At 38.2% G+C, this 22003-nt stretch overlaps 1 long non-coding RNA gene across 1 annotated transcript; it reads right to left on the bottom strand.

The window, feature by feature from the left end:
• Positions 1–16158: 16158 nt before the first annotated feature.
• Positions 16159–21215, bottom strand: LOC140523607 (uncharacterized). Its single transcript, XR_011973426.1, has 3 exons — positions 21124–21215; positions 19160–19300; positions 16159–16241 (listed from the first exon to the last, which is right to left on the bottom strand). It is a non-coding gene; the product is annotated as an uncharacterized lncRNA (long non-coding RNA).
• Positions 21216–22003: the final 788 nt, after the last annotated feature.

Raw genomic sequence — 22003 nt, 5'->3', positions numbered from 1 at the left:
AATTTTATTAAAAGTTCATTCTCTCTCTCTATACCTAGAAGATCGAGCTTAACTTTTCATCAGGCTATTCTTGGTTGCAAATCATTTTATCTCAATTTCTGGTATATTACATCCCAATTCTTCCTTTCCTTTCTCAATATTGATATGTATATAGCCCAGCATGATTCTAATTGGAGTTCCTTGGTATATGATCCATTTCTTCCTGGTCACTTGCAATATTTCCAATTTGACTTGAAAGTTCCATACTTGACAACAAAATTTCTGGAAGAGTTAAACTTGGAATTTGTCCCCATCTGTACTTTGCCGTTTGATTCCAGTGCTTCTGGGAAATTTTCCTTTATTATTTCCTGGAATGTGCTATTCAGGTTCATGATTCTTAGATTTTCTCTCCAAATCGTTTCCTAGGTTAATTGTTTCTTATAATAGATACCTCACATATTGTTCTAATTCTGATGACATTTGATTTTTCTCCAAAATTTCTTGTGGTAGCACTGAATTTTTGAGTTCCATTTCTTTTTTTTAAAGAGAGCTACTGTCTTGCTAAGGTTTTCCAGTTTCTTTTCTAAGATATCTATATGCCTTTCAAATGTTTCATTACAAGTCATCATTTCATACCTTGAATTTTTATTTGACCTCCAACTATTCACAGGGATTTTTTGTCATTTTATTCTTTTTCTAGGATCCAAGTTTTAGTTATAGCAGTATTATTGTCTTCTTCTGGAGTTTTATATACATGATATATTTCTCACTGAATTTATTTATTTATTTTTTTGCTTATTCATTGCCATAGTTTCTATGCTATTTTTTCTATGAAGACTTCCATATGAAAATTTCTTTCCTTTTTATCTCTTTAACTTAATTTATTTTTAGATCATTTGATATTTCTATGATGGTGAGAATTTCTGTATTGGTGAGAAGCTGGGGTTGTATCCATCTACCTTTCTGAATATTATTTTATCTACAGGAAACTAACTTCCTAAAATATCATAGTGTGGTAAGGAAAGAACATGTATAATTTTGAAGTTTTTATACTATTTGATATTATCTAGATGAACGCATTTTACTCCCTTTTCTTTCCAATAGTAAGTAATTAATAATCTTTTACAAATCATTTAAAAATTCTTATTGGATCATCCTAGAAGCAGCTGCCTATTTTCTCATCTCCATTAAGTCTTTATGAGATTGATGTGTGTATATACATAGTATTAAAGCTATGCATGATGAAAATAATAAAAGGGAACAGGTAGCACTTTTCAGGTGATTCTCCATAGCATACTGTTTCTTCATAGTTTCACAAATGAGAGATGTAAAAATTGCAAGATCCCAATATACTTATTGTTTATTGATCATGAAAATGCATTTGAATTCATAGGCTCTGTAGGCTTAAGTAATTTAATCCTCTTTAAAAAAAAAAGAATACATATGTTAAAAATCGTACAACACCTACTCTCATTCCTTTCTGGAGGTGGGACATCCCCATGTGGAGAATATTCCACATAATGTCAAGTTTTTTTTTTCAGTGTATTGATTAGTTTTTCTGATTTTTCTCTTCCTCTTTAAAAAATTATATGTATGTATTCTTTGTCATAAGGGATGGCTCTCTAGAAAGGGAGGAGGTACAGGGGAAAATATATTTGATGTAAAAAAAAAAAGGATATTGATACATACAACAATTTAAAAAAAAAAAAAAAACAAAATTCAGGGGTGGAGCCAAGATGGCAGTATAAAAGTGGGAACTTGCTTGAGCTTTCCCCCAAATCACTCAAAATACCTGTAAAAAATTACTCTAAACAAATTCTAGAGAAGCAGAAGCCACAAAATGACAGGCTGAAACAAATTTTTAGCCCAAGACAATCTGGAAAGTTGATAGGAAAGGTCTATTGCACTGGCATGGGAGTAGAATGCAGTCCAGGGTGGGCTGCTCCAGCACAGATGGGGCTGAAGCACACCCTAGGGGACTGAATCACTGGCAGCTGCAGAGGATTCCAAACTTTTCAACCCACAAAAACCAAAGACAACTTGGAGATCAGTAGAAAAGATCTCTCATTTGGGTGAGAGAAGAGCATGGTCTGACCCCAGCCCCAGTCCCAGCCCCATGGTGATTTGTAGAGCTCTGGGCCTACAGATAGTGGGGAAATCAATTGGCTGATATAAGGAGGACTCCAGGGATCTCTTTGTTGGCTCTGAGACAGGATTTTTTTGCTTTGCCCATGCTTGGATCTGGGTTGCTGTCCACGGTAGCAGTTCTGGAGTGAGAAGGAGCACTGGCATGATAGACTATGGTGGCAGTGAAGAGGGAATCCTCCTCACAGTTTCAAGACAGAAAAGAGTGCTTGTGGCTGCTCACAGACCACAGCACAAGGCCAGCACCTTGGAAGAACTGAAAATTTAAAAGTCCCTAGAAATACCTCTGAAATTAGCTGCAGAAAAACCCTGAAGCTTGGGGCTGTACACCCTCCATTTAACAAAGAGCTCAAAAGCCAAGAAATTGGTTGGGGAAATGAGTAAACACCAGGAAAAAAAATCAGACTGTAAAATCTTACTTCCTTGGTGACAAGGAAGACCAAAGCATACAGCCAGAAGAAAACAAAGTCAAAGTTCCTCCATCCAAAGTCTCCAAGAAAAATGTGAATTGTTCTTAGGCCAAGGAAGGGCTCAAAAAGGATTTTGAAAATCAAGTAAGAGAAGTAGAGGAAAAATTGGGAAGAAAAATGAGAGTGATGCAAGAAAATCAAGAAAAATGAGTCAATAGCTTGCTAAAGGAAACACCCCAAAATGCTGAAGAAAATAACACCTTTAAAAATAGAGTAACTGAAATGGCAAAAGAAGTCCAAAAAGTCAACGAGGAGGACAATGCCTTAAAAAGCAGAATTGGCCAAATGGAAAAGGAGGTCCAAAAGCTCACTGAAGAAAATAATTCCTTAAAAATTAGAATGAAGCAAATGATTTTCTGAGAAATTAAGAAATTATTAAAGAAAACCAAAAGAAATAGATCCAGAAGAGAGAATTTGAAAATTATTGGACTACTGGAAAACCATGATCACAAAGAGCCTAGACACCATCTTTGAAGAAATTATCAAGGAAAACTGCCCTGATGTTCTAGGACCAGAGGGTAAAATAGAAATGGAAAGAATCCACTGATCACCTCCTGAAAGAGATCCCCAAAGAAAAACTACTAGGAATACTGTAGCCAAATTCCAGAGTTCCCAGGACATGGAGAAAATATTGCAACCAGCCAGAAAGAAACAATTCAAGTACTGTGGAAACACAATCAGGATACCACAAGATCTAGCAACTTCTACACTAAGGGATCAAAGAGCTTGGAATATGATACTCCACAGGTCAAAAGAGGTAGGATTAAAACCAAGAATCACCTACTCAGCAAAACTGAGTATAATATTTCAGGGGAAAAAATGGACATTCAATGAAATAGAGGATTTTCAAGCATTCTTACTGAAAAGACCAGAGTTCAATAGAAAATTGACTTTTGGACACAAGAATCAAGAGAAGCATGAAAAGGTAAACAGGAAAGAAAAATCATAAGGGATTTATTAAAGTTGAACTGCTTACATTCCAACATGAAAAGACAATATTTGTAACTCATGAGACCTTTCTCAGTATTAGGGTAATTGGAGGGAACGTGTGTGTATGTGTGTGTGTGTGTGTGTGTGTGTGTGTAGACAGATAGATAGATAGATAGATAGATAGATAGATAGATAGATAGACAGACAGACAAAGGGCATAGGGTGAGCTGAATATGAAGAGAGGATATCTAAAAATGAAATTAAGTGTTGAGAGGAGTATACTGAGAGAAAGAAAAAGGGAGAGGTAGAACATACTAAATCATTTCACATAAAAGAAGCAAGAAAGAACTTTTACAATGGAGTGGAAGAGGGGGAGGTGAGCAGGAATAAGTGAACTTATTCTCATTAGATTTAGCTTAAAGAGGGAATAACATACACACTCAGTTAGTATGAAAATCTATCTTAACTTACAGGAAAGCAGGAGTGAAGGGGACAAAAGAGTGAGGATAATAGAAGGAGTGGCAGATTGTGGGAAGGGTAATCAGAAGCAAACACATTTGAGGAGAGACAGGTCAAAGAAGAGAATAGAATAAATGAAGGGCAGGGCAGGATAGAGGAAAATAGAGTTAGTCTTTCATAATATGACTGTAATGGAAATGTTTTGCATGACTACACATGTGTAACCTATATAGAATTCTTGCCTTCTCAACGAGGGTGGGTGGGAAGGGAGGAAGGGAGAGAATATGGAACTCAAAGTTTTAAAAATGAATGTCAAAAATTGTTTTTACAGGCAACTGGGAAATAAGATTTATAGGCAATGGAGCATAGAAATCTATCTTGTCCTACAGGAAAATAGAAAGGAAGGGGATAAAGGGGAGAGGGTGATAGCAGGGAGGGCAGGTTGGAGAAAGGGTAATCAGAATGCACACTGTCCTGGGGTGGGGAGAGGGGAAACATGGGGAGAAATTTGGAATTCAAAATCTTGTGGAAGGGAATGTTGAAAACTAAAAATAAATAAATTAATAATGATTTAAAAAATACAAAATTCTTTTATAGATTCAATCAAAAAGATCACTTTGTGAACTAACAATAAGACTATTATTACAAAATAAGGCACAAAACAGGGAGACATACATTCACCAAAGGTACTGACCATTGTTATGGAGAATATCCTAGGCAAAATAGTGAAGGGATTTCTTCTGGACGATGTGATTCCTGGTTTGTGATACCACTGTGCTGATTGCATTGAGCCCTGCCGTATTTCATGTCCTTCTCAACGAGATTGATAGTCACTTGACAGAGCTCAGCATGGTAATTCAATTTAATGTAACAAGCATCTATCATGGTTTAAAAATATATTATTAGTATACAGAAACACAAATAGATGAAAAATTCCTATCATCCAGAACGAATTGGATGAGTTGTTCATATATCAATCTGCCTTGGACAGATGTTGCAGTTGTACAACAATAAAAATAATATCTAGCACTTATATAGTGTTTTAATGTTTACAAAGCACTTTATAAATATTATCTCATTTATCCTCCCAAGAGTCCATTGTTACCACCATTTTATATGAGGAAATTGAGGCGGACAGAGGGTAAGTGACTTGACCGGGATCACATAGTTATTGTGTCAAAAGCTGTATTTTACCTCAATTCTTCTTGCTTCCAACTCCAGTGCTCTACCTCTGAGCTATTCATTTGCCTCAGTGATGTGGAACTAGAGTTGAGTAAGAGAGCAGAGTAGATTTTAACTGAGAAAATGTGCATTGCTTATAACAATTCCAAACTACTGCATTACACAAAAAACTATCCCTGTGATATCAATAGTCTTATAAAGGTTTAAGTTTGGGAATCATAGATTATCACAATCTCTGAATGATCAAAATTTGTTGTTTGTCCTTTGTTGTCTTGACTGGTGGGTGAATTGGATTTCAGTGAGGCAAAGTTGCACAAGTTGTCAAACTCATTCTTTCTTCCAGGGTCATTAAAGTCCAATGGCAGGATAAAAGTCAAAATGACTGACAATGGCCCAGGATGCAGTGGATGACCTGAATCAAAACCAAAGGAGATCCAAAGGGTAGCAGAGTAGATGCATGCTGAACATAAGTAGGCTATAGCAAATTTATAACTATGACTTGCTCAAAAGTATTGGCAGAAAATAGATCACCCAGAAAAAGTCTGCCAGAAATACAGGGTGGCCAGTCATGGAGAAAGAGCAAAGAATAATGCATGAACAGCCTGAGTGCTGCACTGTTACTCAAAAAATGTTAAAAGATGAAAAATAAGATCTCTAGTACCTTGAGTAGATGACTTTAGGGTTGGACATGACTGAAAAACAACTAAACAACAAGGGCAACATGTACAAAGCTTACTGTCCTGTATCCTCAAGCAAGCCATAGGTCTTAGTTTCCACATCTGTAAAATGGGGGGAAAGGGGGAAGGTAGGGGGAGTGGTCAGATTTTGTTGTCTCTGAGATCTTTCCACTTCTAGGTCTTTGTATCCTATGGAGGATTTATGGGAAAATGTGGAAAAGATCTAAGAAGAAGAAGAGGTATGGATGGGATATGGTTCCTCCTACATTGGGGAATACACACAATTCATTGATAGTTTCATAGCTACGTCAGAGTTTAGTAGGTTCACCTAATTCTGTCCCCATCATTAAGATCACCTTGGAGAAACTTTTGGAAATTTCACTACAAAACTTCACATGAAAAACTGGAGAAAGAAAGTCATTCTCTTGCAAGTCTTTCAGTACATTGATTTTGTGTTACCAGCTTCTTTTATCCAATTTGGACCAACTGTTTACGCTACTCCATTCGTACCTCACTCCTGCACCCATCCCAGAAAAATAAAAATGTCTGAGTACTGCCTTTGTCATTCTGTATGGCTATCTCTCCTTAATTCCTGGGAGTAATAAACTTAGCTGCAGCTTTGAAATTCTGCCAGGAATCCCACTATTATATAATAATCACATTTTGTGATTACATCATTTTACTTTCTCCCTGCTCTTTGTGCAGTATGATCAAAGCCAAAGAGCATCCATCGGAGACAGAGGCCAGATCTCCATAAACAAAATGGAGAGAATTTAGAAAATACAATGGGTAGGCCACTTTTAGACCTTTTTGAATGTCAATGAAGATTGTGAGCTTTATCTTTGGATAAGTGTATATACATATCACATCTAAAGTCTAAATGCCAGCTAATGTCTATAGTAAGTAAGAAAATCAATCCAATAAATTAGTTCTGTTCTCTGCAAATACCTACCATTTAAAAAAAAAAGATACTGTCTTCAATTCAAGATGGTGACTCCTATGAGTAAATGACAAGATGTTTAAATTTCTATAAGCATTCTTTAAATAAATTTAAAGTGGCATCTTTTGTTTTTACATTGTTAAAATTTCTCCCAGTATCTCTCCTTTTCTACCTCCCCATCACAGAGGGCCAGTTTATTAAAAAAAAAATTCACAAAAAAAAGAAAGAAGAGGAAAAAATTAGCAAAATTAACCAACACATTCAAAAAAATTCTGAAAATTTATTCAGTATTCATCATCTATGAACTTGTCCCCTGTGCAAAAGAGTAGAGTAGGTGTCTTGCATATCTCTTCTTTGGGGTCATACTTGTTCTTTGTAATTTACAAGTATGTTTTAAAATTTACTTTAAATTTTTTTGTTTCTATTAACATCTGCTTTTGTTTCACTTTTATTTCCAAACATATCCCTCCCTGCCCCCCTTCTACTTAGAGGGTTACCTTGATAACAAACACTTTTTTTTGTTAAAAAAAAGAAAAAAGAAGCTGAATAAAGTAAACTGAACATCAAGTAAATCCTCTAGCATATGCAATGCTAGTTATCCAAATTACCCCACCTCTCTAAAGAACCTAAGGGAGACAAACACATGGTTTTCCAGGATTCAGTATTGAGTATTTTATTATTATTGTTCTTTCCATTTACATGGTTGTAGTCATTCTGTATATTGTTTTCTTCATTCTGCTCACTTCATTATATGCATCAAACCAAATGTCTTCCCAAGCTTTCCCATATTATCCATATTCTCATTGATGTTTGAATCATGTTCCTGTTTACTAAAATATTTTACTGTGATCATGTATATAGTAATCTACTATAGGCTCCTATTTTGAGGAAAACATCATTCTCCTTCACAAAAACATCACAAAAATAGCTCCACATTATTCTCTTCTACAGTGGACATAGTCACTATTTATTCTTTAGTTTTTACATGGGAATGTGTGTACTTAGCTAAATTCTGACTGCATATGCAGGGAAATTCATTTAGTAAGGGCATACTTACATGTCTTTTTGACTATAACCACTAATTGGTATAAACTATGGTCTTTTAAGCTCAGCAGTCATTATTTCAGGACAATAAAAGATAATGTGCAGAGGCAGCCAGATAGGACAGTGGATAGGGCACCGGCCCTCAAGTCAGGAGGACTGGAGTTCAAAATAGGCCTCAGACACTTCTTAGCTGTGTGACCCTGGGCAAGTCACATAACCCCTATTGCCTCCAAAAAAAAAATAATGTGCATTTGATGAGGGCTGGAAGGGGAGGGGATGAGACCCCCACAAAGACCAGAGTACCAGAGGCAGGCCACCTGGAAGGAATTCATGGACTCAAGCATTATTGAGGTCAAGGTAAAGATTTATTACACTTTTCAGCAGGCAAGAGTTCTTAGGGAACCTGCAACCTTAGAGGGGGACAGGTAGTTTACATAGGATATTCCACAATAAAGCCATGTGCCAAATATGCTAACTAGGTGTTTTGGTGTGGGATTAGGGAGTGGTTAAGGAGTGGTCAGTTCTTAAAGGAACATGCACTTTTGGTGTCTACTGCGCAGGTGTTTTACTCAAAATTCATCAGAAAACAGCCCAAGAGAGGGTGGGGCTACCTGGAGGTGTGGTTTTAGGCCTGAAAAGTCACTAAGTCGACCAATGGTCAGGGCTGGCTCAGAAATATCAGGTTGCTCTCGTCAATGTCTTGTTAGACAAGATAAATGCAAGGGAGTATACTTATGTCTAAGTCTAGGATTCATATGATTGGTCAGTGAGTAGCAAATGTCTTTATGACCCAGTGCACAGCCCATTCAGTTAGTTCAGACTAATAAGTTCTATAGGTGTAGCTGGCTGCTGTATCAGGAAGGGAGATAATGGTTATTGCTGGGCAGGCTGTGTCCTTGGGCTGGGGAGAAACTGCCTGGGATAGTGTTTTGAGGCTAGGGCAAAATGTGATTTTTAAAGAGAAATGTGATTTTGAAATTGGGGCCCAAGAACATGCACCCAAGCACCCCATCATATTGACAGTAGTAGACACTTAATAAAAATAGGTAAAATTGAATTGAGTTGTACAAGGATGACTGAATTTGCATCTTGAATCCATCCTTCAGTATCTTTACAAAATACTGACCAGAATAAACTCAGAATCTTTCCTAACAATTTTCTCTAATTCTCCAAATGACTCTATGATGTTACCTATGGACGACTTCCTCCAAGAATGTTGATCTCAACTTAGCTATGCCTGCCCATCCAGTACAACATTTTCTATGCTGTCTCATAAGTTCTCCACAAAATTCTTCAACCTTCTAGGGAAAATCTCTTGACACTGGGAGGATACAGGTGGGTTGGCATGCATAGATTATTCCCTAGTTATCACTTATTTCTGCCCATGATATGATCTTCTTTTTCTGTCAACCATTTCTCTGATGACAAAGATTCCTTTTTATGGCATCTCTTACCTTATTCCTTATTTATATTGTGCTGCAACCAGTCTGCACCCTTGGAAGCTCCTCTGATTTTCCTTTGGCTGAACTTCAATTTCAAATCTTTGGAGAAGCCAACAATCTAAAAACAATAGTTGTCCTTCCATGTAAAACTACACACAAGGCCCTAGTGAATGAATTTGCTAAAAGGTGCTTCTTATTTATAGAGAGTTTTGTAAGTAAGTTCAGTCATTAGCCTCAAAAGATATAAATCTTAAAGGAACCAAATATTCTCAGAAAAAAAACAACATACATACATATATACACATATATGTGTATGAATGTGTGTATATATTATATATGTGTGTGTGTGTGTGTGTGTGTGTGTGTGTGTGTATTTCAAGTAGACTTACAAAGTCAATATGTACATTTATCCCTTCCACATTATGAGTTTCCCCATCTGGTTTCTATATATCAGGGGTAGGCATAAGAAATGAAAGGCGGATTTTGGAGCAGTTGTGCACAAGCTACAGACAACACGCAAAGGCCAGCAGATGACACAGAAAATGTTCAAAAACTCAGAAATGCATAAAATATATGTAAGTACTATAAACATCCCATAGAAGAAAAAGAAGACATTCAGATCTCTTCTCTGGTGTGAAGGGAGGACCAAAACATTTTACATGGATTTTCCAGATGGGGGTGCAGGGCTTAGGGATATGCCTTCCCCTCCATGTGGAAGGGATAACTGTCCTCGCTAAGGAAGTTAACAAGATTACTCAGAGAGAAGCAGTCACACCTCCATAATAACCTCCATTTTGATCAAGCATAGTTTCCTTAATTGTATCCTCCCCTCTCCCTCTTTAAAAAACTGAAGGCTTGCATCTAGGGAGTGCTGGGAGCTGACTCCAATCATTAAATTGTCAATGTGAGCACTTACACCTCAGAAATCAGTAAATGCTACAAATTAGGATTTGATTTATTATTTGTTGACTGTCTAGACTTAAGTGTTGGAGAAAATATTAACAATGCTAATGAAACCGAAAAGTGTATCCTGCATACATCTTTTCAGAAAGCTGGTTATTAAACATTTATCAACATACTCTTGCCTACAGCCCTGTAGTCCCAGTTCCCTAATAATGAAACAAAAATTTCAGTTGAATTAGTAGAAATAATATTGCTTGTCACCTACAGCAAGGATCTTGCTCTGTGCATCACCTCTTTCGTTTTACCAGTTTCTCTTATCCAGTCTGGACTAGTTGTACACGTCCCTCTCACTTATCTCACTCCTTTCTACACCCACTCCTGCTTAACAGAACATACACAGCATCAACACAGAGAATTAATCTATCAATCAGTAAACATTATCAAGTACTTCCTATGTGTCAGGCGATATGTTAAGCACTGGGGATATAAAAAAGAAGCAAAAGATAATCCCTGTCTTCAATGAGTTTACAATCTAATGGGGAAGACAACATGCAAACAAATATATACAAAGTTAAGCTACACACAGGATAAATAGGAAGTAATTTACAGAGGGAAAGCATTAGGATTAAGAAGGATAGGGGAAAGCTCCTTGTACACGGTGGGATTTTAGTTGAGACTTGCAGGAAGCCAAAGGGGTCAGTGGTTGGAGCAAAGGAAGGAGAATGTTCCAGGCAGAGAGAATGCATAGAGGTGAGAGACTGAATAATAATGAACAATTCTTTAAAACTTGACTTGAACGCCACCCACTTCAGTGGAGCCACCATGGTAGCTCCTTCTTAACTTGACCTAAAATACTTTTTAGTTAAAATATATCATTTGTTTTCCACAACAATCCTGTGAAGTGGTCAAAGGTTATTAACTTTATTTTATAGATGAGGAAATTGATTAAAGGTTAAAGTTCATATTTCACTGGATTTAAAACTGAGACTATAGGAAATCATCTAATCCAAACTTCTCATTTTATATATGATGTGAGGCCCAAAGAGTTCAGGTGACTTGTCCTATCCTCCAGTTGCTTCTCTGAGAACGTACTCACCAGACTGATTAGATATCACCATTATCTAGTTGACCCTCAGATTGCTAGGTTGAATCCTCCAATATGTACCATACATTCATACTCCCCTGTGACACACCTGTCATGTACTTCATTCTCTACCCCTTGCTCAGGGAACAATGATCAATTCTACACTACCTTCCCTGAGAAAGACATATCAATCATTTGCTCTATAATTCTATTCCCATCCCTATGTCTTTAGGACTTAAGCTCCTTGAGGGTTGCTTTTTGTATTCATATCCCTAACACTGTCGCATAATAAGCACTAAATGAATATTTTTATTCATTCATTCCAACATCATGTAAGTAACATCATGAATTTAATACTTGGTATATACTGTATTGTTGATTTTCTATGTGCATAGGTTTCAGTTTCTTAAATAGATCATATTTAATAGATCTATAGATCATGTAGTTTATTGGGCTTCCTAACTGCAGTCTAGAACAATAAGCAGAGTCCTGAAGAAAACCTGCAATCTAGTCTGAAATGAAGTAGTTGTATGTCCTTGGGTAATGACTTTTTCTCTCTTGGTTTCAGCTTCCTCCTTTATTAAAAGAGAAGGTTGGACTGTATGACATCTGCGGTCCTTTCCAGACTAAAACTTTAATATTTTTGTGCTTAATTAATATTTGATTGACTGGTTAATTAAGATAAATAATATCTTACTCTCTTCCTGGTCAACACAATATTTCTAATTAATCCCAGCTCATTAAACTCTTGAGTTTGAAGGGTTGGACAGTTGAAAGACGAAAAAGGAGATGAAAAAGAAGTCAATTCCAAAGCAAAGTATTTCTATGGGTCATCCCAGGAAAAAAAAAAATCCCTGGGACTCAAGTTGTTACTACACTGAGAATTTGATGGCAGATTCTAGAAATTGTTGGGTAACCCAAAGCAATATTTGGGGCAAATAACAACTACCAGAAAATGCCAGCAGCCATGAATGTCACCCATGCCATGTCACCCTTGAGTCAACAGCTCTTACATGATACAATAGACTTGGGCATACTTTAGAGGATTTCATATTTCCCTGGTTCACTGCCCCCACCCAGATACTCTGAAGACTGCATTATCAGACACCACCCTGGGTGTTGTCAACAACTCCCCAGGCAAGCACAGGATTCACAAAACTCTAAGAAGAAAGATACGTTAACAAGTCGATGAAAAACAAACAAAATTTCCATTTGAATTCTACTAGAAATAACAATCCCCTCCAGTTAACAACCCCTCCCTAGAAATCCCTAAAAGCTCAACCACTTAATAGTTATTCATGGTATAGAACTCCCAGCTGCAGAACATCTTGGTGGGCCAAAAGTTGATCTTTATCAGCCTTTTCTCCTATGGTTCTTACACTTATCTGCTCGGTGTGGGTCATCCCTCTTCTTGCGGTAATCTGTAGTTTCCAGTACAAGGTGATATCATTACTCCCATCACTATTTACTTTCACCATTCCTGCTTGGAAGACTCATTGTCCTTTTCTACAGTACTTGGGCAGTGGTGTCCTGGTCAGTGTCAGCGTCCCAATCAGGTTGTTCTCAGGCAAAGCTTTTCTTCAGAAATGAGGAACATTTTTAGAGTGCCTTTGTCTTGACTGGGAACTCTTGAAATCCCAGTGTCCAGCTTTTAATTAATGACTGAGTGTAATCAGGTTAAGTGAAGACCCTTCAGGCATGAATTCTCCAAAACCCCAATCCTTCCTGCCAAAGCTAAAATAACTAAGTATCCTCCTTAGGCAAATAAAATGCTCAGGGATGGAGGAGACCCACCAAAGTTCCCATAACATGATCTGCTGTACCCCCGCTTTTACTTTCCTTCACCACCCCCTTATGCTACATTAGCACTTTTCCTTAAGTTCCATATTTGGTAACAACTGTCATTGGTGAGCAACAATCCTTTCCATGTTCTTTGTGTTCTTTGCCTCTGGGGTAGATTCCCACTCTTTGACTGTATGCCTGGATTCCTAGCTAATGGCAAGAGAGGCTAGTGGGCTTCCGCATTAGGAAGTATATAATGTTGTACTCCTCTCTGTGTGTGGGGTAAAGCACTCTAAATTGACTGCTCAGAGGTGTCTCAAGGTAAAAACAGAAAATCTCCTTTATTCGGTTCTCATGAGAAACCGGGTGGTCCCTTCACAAGTAAAATTGGAGTAGGGAGGAGCCTTACAGAAGCAGAATGGCAATTTATATAGACCCTGATGCGAAAATCCCCCTCCAACCACTGACCATTATTCTCATTGGCTGAGAAGCAAGGTCCTACATTCTAGGTGCGAAATCTAACCAATCCCTTTTGAAACCTGGTTCAAATTTCCCGCTCCTGGACGCTACAAAACCGTGAAAATACACATCATTATATGCAAATTAGGCATTGAAAATATATGCAAATGAAGCATTGATGACTCAAGCAAATTGGGCATTGAGAACTTATGCAAATCAGGTGGACCTGTGTGAGGACTGCAGACTGCGTGTGCATATGCAGATTAGGTATTGAGGAGTTAGTGAGTCATATCCAATCACTGATCCTAAAGCAATACATAGCCTTATATGGAAATCACCCGACTCAGGAGGAATGGAAACCTGGGCCTAAGATCTCTTCAACTCCAGGGAGAAGAGTCCATATTCCTGAGAAGTCTTCACTAAATCTGTTCCCATTCATCTCTGCTCAGGTGCACTCCCTTGCTGACACTGCCCATGGTCTCATGGGAAGTGCCCCTTCTCATGAAATTGTAATAAATTCCTTTTTTCCTTCTATCTTGAGAAGCCTCTGAGTTTAATGTGAGTAAGGATCACTGTAACCCACACGGTGGCAAATAGATATCCCTATTCTTGGGTTTATCTCTTGCACTGCAGCTCCGCTAACTTCTAGCTTCATGTTAGTCCACTCCCCCCCACCTTGTCCCTCTGGTGTTTTCTTCTTAAATGACATTATGGGCATCAGGGGAGGGTTCTCCTATTCCTTGTGGCTTCCCATGGTATTCCCCAGGTGGAAAGATGGACAGAAGAAACTCAAACATTCTTTCTACTTTTTCTGCCACTATTCAAGATACAGGGTAAGAGTTTAAGTCTGAGACCAATTTTTATTACACAATGAAGTGTTCCTAGAGTCATATGCCTCTCCAGGTTATACTCCCTGACTCTAGGAACTTTAGCATGCCACAAAAATCTCATCACTCTCTAAATGCATCTTACCCTTGAACTTCTGACATTGGAATATGCTCTGAATGACTGAACTCCTTATCTCAAAAGAATTTGAGTCCCATGGGTCTACAGGCCCAGGAAAACCCCACCTTGAACTCTCCTGAAATCTATCCACTTGATTTGGCTTTTCATACCCAAATCTGCTACCCTTAACCTAGCCTGGCCCTAGTCTGCTACCTCCAGATTGCCTCTAGTTACTTCCCACCCTGGATCCCATCAAAATCCTGTTTTTTTGGTTGCTTGTGCCTGACCTCTAGTTATCTCAGCTACTGACCACTCCCATCAAGATCCTCCCTAAACCTCTCCTCTAGTTACTCCAGACTATTTAGCCAACCATAGATCCTTCCCATAATTTTTCTGTATATAAGATGCATCTTGATTCTATCTGGTTCACTTGAAGCATTGAAGCATCACAAATGCTCAGATTTCTTAAGAGTCTGGTCAATATGGCAGATCTTAAATAAACTTTGTTTTTCTTTGGCTGAAAGGTTTGAGTACAATTTATTCAAGTAGGACCCAGCATGCTAGTATTTTGAGGTCCCTGAGCACCCCTAAACCTCAATATGACCATCAGTGTGCTAGTCAATGTGTACAAGATGACTCTTGGGGAATAAGGAAAGTAGGCAGGACACACTTTTAAAGTTTCATGTCCACTAAATTTTTCTCCATCACATAAGGCTGGAGACAACCAATGAAACAATAAATCAAGCCCTAACTTGTAGCATTTGCCAATATGTAAGGGGTAAATGCTCACATTGAAAATTTAACAATCAGCTCTCCGTAGCCTAAACTGATTTCAGCATACCCCTGCCTCTGTCCTTGTGACCTCTTTCTCTGATTGACTGGCTCATCCTATAAGAAACACCAAGAAAGACACCAAGGGCAGAAACACTTTCCTTTCCAGACTTCCAGGACTTTCTATACCATGGCCAAGTATTTTCATCTCAGACTAGATCCACTCTTCAGCTTCCCTTTATGTGTTATCTTCCTCCATGAGAATGTAAGGTCCTTTAGGGGCTGGGATTTATAGCTTGTGTTTGTATTTTGAGAGTTTCCTAGAGAGCCTGACAAACAGTAACTGCTTTAAAAATATTTGTTAACTTGAAAGAGGCTCCATAAATATGACACATGTAGAAATTATACTTATAGAAATTAAGTGGTACAGTGGATAGAATGCCAGGCTTGGAGTCAGGAAGAGTTGAATTCAAATCCAACCTCAGACATTTAGTAGCTGTGTGATCCTGGGCAAAACCTATTTGCCTCAGTTTCCTCACTTGTAAAATGAGCTAGAGAAGGTAGTAATAAACCACTCCAGTATCTTTGCCAAGAAAACCCCAGATGGGGTCATAAAGAGTGGGAAATGACTGAAACAACTCAACAACAACAAAGAAATCATTTCAGGTGGTATTTCAGAACTAATTAGACAAGGGGCAGCTAGGTGGTGCAGTGCATAGAGCACCAGCCCTGAAGTTAGGAGACCCTCAGTTCAAATCCAACCTCAGACACTTGACACTTTCTAGCAACAAAGTAAGGATCAATTCACAGCTGCTTGTGCTAATTTTGACCTAACAACACCAAGAAAACACAGGTGCTCCATCAGCTACAACCACACCATTCATATATGGAACCATCAGAGCAAATGGAGAACTTTTGAATGCTGTGGCTAAGTTCACTTACCTTGGTAGTGTACTTTCCAGGGATGTACACATTAATAGTGAGATTGACGTAGGCATTGCCAGAGCTAGCTCAGGGTTTGAGAGGCTCCTAAGGAAAGTATGGGAGAGAAGAGGCATTAGATTGACTACCAAACTGAAGGTCTACAGAGACATTGTGCTGACCTATGCATGTATATGCCTATGAACTCTGTCTGACACTCTACCATTGCCATGCCATGAAACTGAATCACTTCCATTGAATTGTCTTAGGAAGATTCTGAAGATCACCTGGTGACATAAGGTACCAGACACTGAGGTCCTTCCTTGAACTAAACTGCCAAGTATTCAAACTATGCTTCAGAGAGTGCAACTCAAATGGGCTGGCCATGTTGTTTGAATGTAAACATACACTTGCCTAAAAGACTATTTTATGGAGAACTCCCACAGAGCAAGTGATCTCATGGTGGTCAGAAGAAGCGATACAAGGACACTCTCAAGATCTCTCTTAAGAACTTTAGAATAGATTGTGTGACATGGGAGACATTGCATTGAGTGCCCACATCAGAAAGGGTGCTGTGCTCTGTGGGCAAAGCAGAACTGAAACAGTTCAAAGGAAGTGTAGGATGCGCAAATGTTCACATGAACTATTTTTGCCCAACCTGTGACAGAGCATTCCGAGCTTGTATTGGTCTGATCAGTCACAGTGATACACGCTGAAACTTGACTTCAGCTCAGTGATGTCATTTTGGTCCTCTTCGAGAATGAAGGACAACAGCCAACCAGCTGTGTGACCCCTGGGAGCGTCACTTAACCCTAAGTGCCTCACAAAAACAAAACCAAAAAAAAAAAAAGAACTAATTATACATAAAAGGTCTTTCAGCAGAGTCTGGATTGGCATTTGTTGGGGATATTGTAAAGAATTTGTTTTGTAACTTTCTAATGAATATAGTTATGTAACATTGCGCATTACAGCTATTACTTCATTTAGTCATTTTTCTGTTATGTCTGACTCTTCTTAACTCCATTTGGAGTTTTCTTGACAAAGATATTGGAATGGTTTACCATTTCCTTCTCTGGTTCATTTTACAGATAAGAAACTGAGGCAAATATGGTTGTTAGTTGCCCAGAGTTACACAGCTAGTGTCTGAGGCAGGATTTAAACTCAGGAAAATGAGTGTTTCTAAGTCCATGCTAGGCACTCCAGGTACCACCTGGCTGTCCCATAGCTATCTACATGTATCTTATTCACCTGCTGGGGAGGAGAGGGAACCTGTGGTCTTGAGGCCACATGTGGCCCTCTAGGTCATTAAGGGTGGTCCTTTGACTGAATCCAAACTTCACAGAACAAAACCCCTTAATAAAAGGATTTGTTCTATAAAACTTGGACTCCGTTAAAAAGCCACACCCAAGGACCTAGAAGGCCACATGTAGCCTTGAAGTCCCAGGTTCCCCACCCCTATGACTAAACCAACTTCCATGAGGTGAGTGAAAGAATCTTCTCTAATTAAAAAAAATCCCCCAAGCTCAGTCAGTATTCTGTACACAAATGGAACTTAAATGTTTACTGAATGTATATTACAAAGATTTCTATTCAAGAACAATTTGTACTAGATGGCTCTTGAGATTATTTTAAACTCTGAGATTTTGTGAAGTTACTCCATATTGCTAGGGTTCATAGGACTACAGACTTATAGAATTCCAAGTCACAGGGTACCTGAAAGATCTTCTAACTTCTACTTTTTTTCCGATAAGAAATCTGAGGCTGAGAGGGGAAAGTGACTTGCTTAAGGTCATACAGTAAGTAATAGAGTTCAAACTCAGATTGTTTGGCTCCAAAGTCAAAATTCTAGCCACACTGTTATTTCCGTTTTGATTCTATCTACCTAATTTTTACTGAAAAGCTTGAACATGTCAAGTCACTCGAGTACTTCACTATCCAGGATCTAAAAAAGAGTTAGAAATATTTTCATCAACTATAAAATAAATGTATTTGGGTCTTTTTTTTTTTTGCTACTATTTTTATCTACTCTGTGTATATTTAAAATTAAAATGTAAGTTTGTTGGGGACAAGGATTACTTGTGTTGATGAACTGGTTTTTTTAATTTTAATTTATGGAACAAAACATGCATTTCCATGACATAGTACAATAAAAAAGATTATTGTACATGAAACTGCCAATCTACTATGCACAATTTGCTATTCCTTTCAAATACACAACAAAATTATCATATGAATTTCTTTTTTTTTCTTTTCTCTTTCCTCTTCGCCCTCCCCCCCATCCCCCACCATGGCTACCATTAGGCACAAATAGGTATACTGTAAAATTATTCCATACATATTTCAATTTATCAGTTCTTTCTCTGGATACAAACAACATCTTTCTTCTGATGTCCTTTATAGTTAATTTGGGTAATTGTTTTTTGTTTTTTTGCTTTTCAGAGAATCCTCAGTGCTTAGTATAACACATAAGTAAGGGCTTAATAAATGTTGTTAATTAATTGATTGATTTTTTTTTTATTATTATAAGCACCAATTTGCTACTTGGAATCAACTCCACAGATTTAGTAAAAGCTCTAGTCAGTTCCAGTCAAGGGAAAAAAATAACCTTTGGAGAGAAAGAATCACTAATTAAATAGCTCTCAGTGGAGTTCAGTGGAGGACAGATTAAATAATACCTGCGAAATATGGTATCAGAGGAAAATATCAAAATCATTACGTTACTCATGTTAATAATTGACATCAGCAGAAAACAAAAATAAGCAAAAGAGGAAACTGACTTCCATCTTCCAATCAGAAATTAATCCTGGGCTTCACAATTCAGCAGGAGAATAATGAAACCCTGGGGTAATGAGTTGGCTTTGGTTTGAGGTCCTACACGAAGCAGGATGAAGTGAACCAGAGAAATGAACTCAGCTGGATAAAATGGGTTAAAATTAGTAAGTGGGCTAAATCCTGCACCCACTGCCTTAAGGCAGCAGGTGGTGAAAAGATGATAGAAGAATGACAGGCACCAGACAAGGTCTTACCACGAGCTCTGTCTGCTGAAGAAATGAGTCACCTCATGTCTTTCACCGATACCATCATTATCACCACATACCTGCCAGTTGGTTGGGTTTCAGTGTTTATCCTAGGTTGCACAATCTGTGGCGCTGTCATTGCTGAAGAAACTGAAGGGGAAAATCAGAAACAAAAACAAACTCTGTGTGTGTGTGTATGTGTGTGTGTGTATATGTATATGTGTGTGTGTTTGTGTGTGTGTGTGTGCGTGTATCATTGTAGAATCAGGAAGATCTGGGTTCAAGTCTCATCTCTGACATATAGTAGCATTAATGCACTGAGCAAGTCACTTCACTTTTCAGTACCTCCTGCCAAATCTCTAATTCTCCTAGATTTTCACCCTTTTAGGTTACTCTCTCTCCATTTTCAGGAACTTAGTATCTCTTCCTCCTCTTTCCATCGTCTGCCCTTTTACTGAGGGATCTAAACACGCATGTTGATATTTCCTCAATCTTCTAAATCCCATGATCTACTCCTACCTTCCCTTTTAGGTATGTATAAGAATAGTCTGGCTCTGTATCTCACCATAACCCATAAGCGTTCCATTTCCTATCAAAAACTCTGACATACCTCTAACTGACTATAACCTCCTGTCATTCTATCTCCTCATATGCCTCACAACTCCTAAACCTATACTTTGACTTCCAATCTCTCCGCCTTTTGGGCCATTTCCCCTGCTTTGAATTCACTTTCGTTCATTCCAATGTCAACTTTATAATGCAACAATTCAACTTCACCCAGTCCTCTGCTCTTAAATTTCTCACTCCCTTGTCCTATCTGCGTTCATATTTTGCCAAACCCCAGCACTAGAATATTCCAAACACCAGCTTCCTCCATTCGACTCATGTTCTCCTAAATAGAGCTGGGAAGTCACACAACAGTACTAAATGGGCACACTTCAAATTTATGTTATCCAAGATCAGCTGGGCCCTCACTTCCACAAGAAGATCCTTTTATTTTTTCCTAATCAATTCCCTAATTCTCACCACAATGCTATTTCAAACCTTCTCTTCTTTCTTCAGACTTGCCATACCTACCCCATCTTCCCTCCACCTTCTCAGCTGAGGACTTTGCCTCTTTACTGAGAAAATTAAGGTCAATCACCATAAGCATATTCCTTCCCTATTCTCTTAATGTCAAACTCCTTGGTGTCATTCCTTTCTCTCTCCCCTTTACACCCAAACTCTGCTAATGAGATGGCCAGACCTCTCCTTACCAAGATCAACTCCCCTGCATGTGCACTTGATTTTACCCTTCTGTCTTGTCCAGAAGAGTATAATCTCATTCATCTCCTCTCTTTAATTTTTAGTTTCTGTCTACTGGTTCCTTCTCTGATGCCTTCAAACATATCCAAATCAACTCCAGTCTTAAAAAACCTTTTACTAGACCTTATCAATTCCTCAAGCTGTCATCCTTTGTCATTTCTCAAACACCTAGAGAAAGGGAGCAAGTATTTACTACGTGATAGGCACTGGGCTAAGTGTCAAGTGCTTTACAAATATTGTCTCATTTCACCCTCTCAGCAACTCTATGAGGCTGGTTCTACTATGATCTTTATTTTACGGTGGAGGAAACTGAGAAAGACAGAGGTTAAATGACTTGCCCAGAGTAACCCAGCTAGTAAGTGTCTGAGGCAGTGTTTGAAGTCTTAGACCTTCCTGACTCTAGACTCCTTGCTCTATGCATGTACTACCAAGCTGCCCAGCTGTCTACACCCATTGCTTTTATTTCCTCTCTTTGCACACCTCCTCATAAACCCTCTGCAATTTAGTTTCCTGCCTATATCACTCATCTGAAACTACTCCGTCCAAAGTTACCAGTCATCTCTTAATCAACAGATCTCATCCTTCTTGATCTCTCTACAACATTTGAGACACACTGTCCTCCTGGATACTCTTTCTTCTTCCTCTATCCCAATTCTTCTCTTACTTACATGACAGCTCCTCAGTCTTTTTTTCTGACTCATCATCCATCCATATGTTAACTCCTAACTGTAGATATTGCCCAAGACTGTTCCGGGCCCTCTTTTCTTCTCTCTCAATTCTCTCTGTTAGTAACCTCATCAGCTCCCATAGGTTTAATTATTAACTCTGCATATGACTCATAGATCTGCATACACAACCATGAACTAGGTGTTTCTCCCTTGAACTTCAGTTCTGCATCACCAAGTGTCTATCAGACATTTTAGAGTTGATGTACCAAAGTAATCTTGAACTGAAAATGTTATATTATATATATATATGGATGTATGTACATATGCATATGTTCATATGTGTGTGTGTGTGTGTATTCTAAAACCCACTCCTCTTCCAAACTTCCCTATATCCTTTAAGGACACTACCTTTTTTCCAGTCTCTGAGATTTGTAGCCTCAAAGTTAATCTTTTCCTTATATTCCCTCATCTCACATGCCCAATAAATTACAAAATCTTGCTGTTTCTATTTCCACATCTCTAGTAACTCCTTATACAGCTGCCTCCTAGGTCAAGTCTTTATCTTCTCTTGCCTAGACAATTACAATAGACTTTTAAGTGGACTCTCTGCCTTATCTCTTCCAGATCCAATTCATCCTATACATTATGGTCAAAGCAATTCTCCTTAAATGTAGATATGACTACATAACTCCCTTATTCGATAAACTTCAGTGGTTCCCTATGGCCTCTACAGAAAAAAATACATATATATTATACAGCACATATGTGAATACTTACACATATATACATACGCGCGCGCACACACACACACACACACACACACACTTTTTTTGCACTCTGAGATCCAACCAAACATTCCTCATCTCTTTTCCTCCCTTCT

Source organism: Notamacropus eugenii, chromosome 1 (genome assembly GCF_028372415.1).
Source record: "Notamacropus eugenii isolate mMacEug1 chromosome 1, mMacEug1.pri_v2, whole genome shotgun sequence".
In the NCBI taxonomy this organism is placed as follows: Eukaryota; Metazoa; Chordata; class Mammalia; order Diprotodontia; family Macropodidae; genus Notamacropus; species Notamacropus eugenii.
Note: the sequence above shows the minus strand (reverse complement) of the source record. Positions and strands in the feature narration are given on the sequence as shown.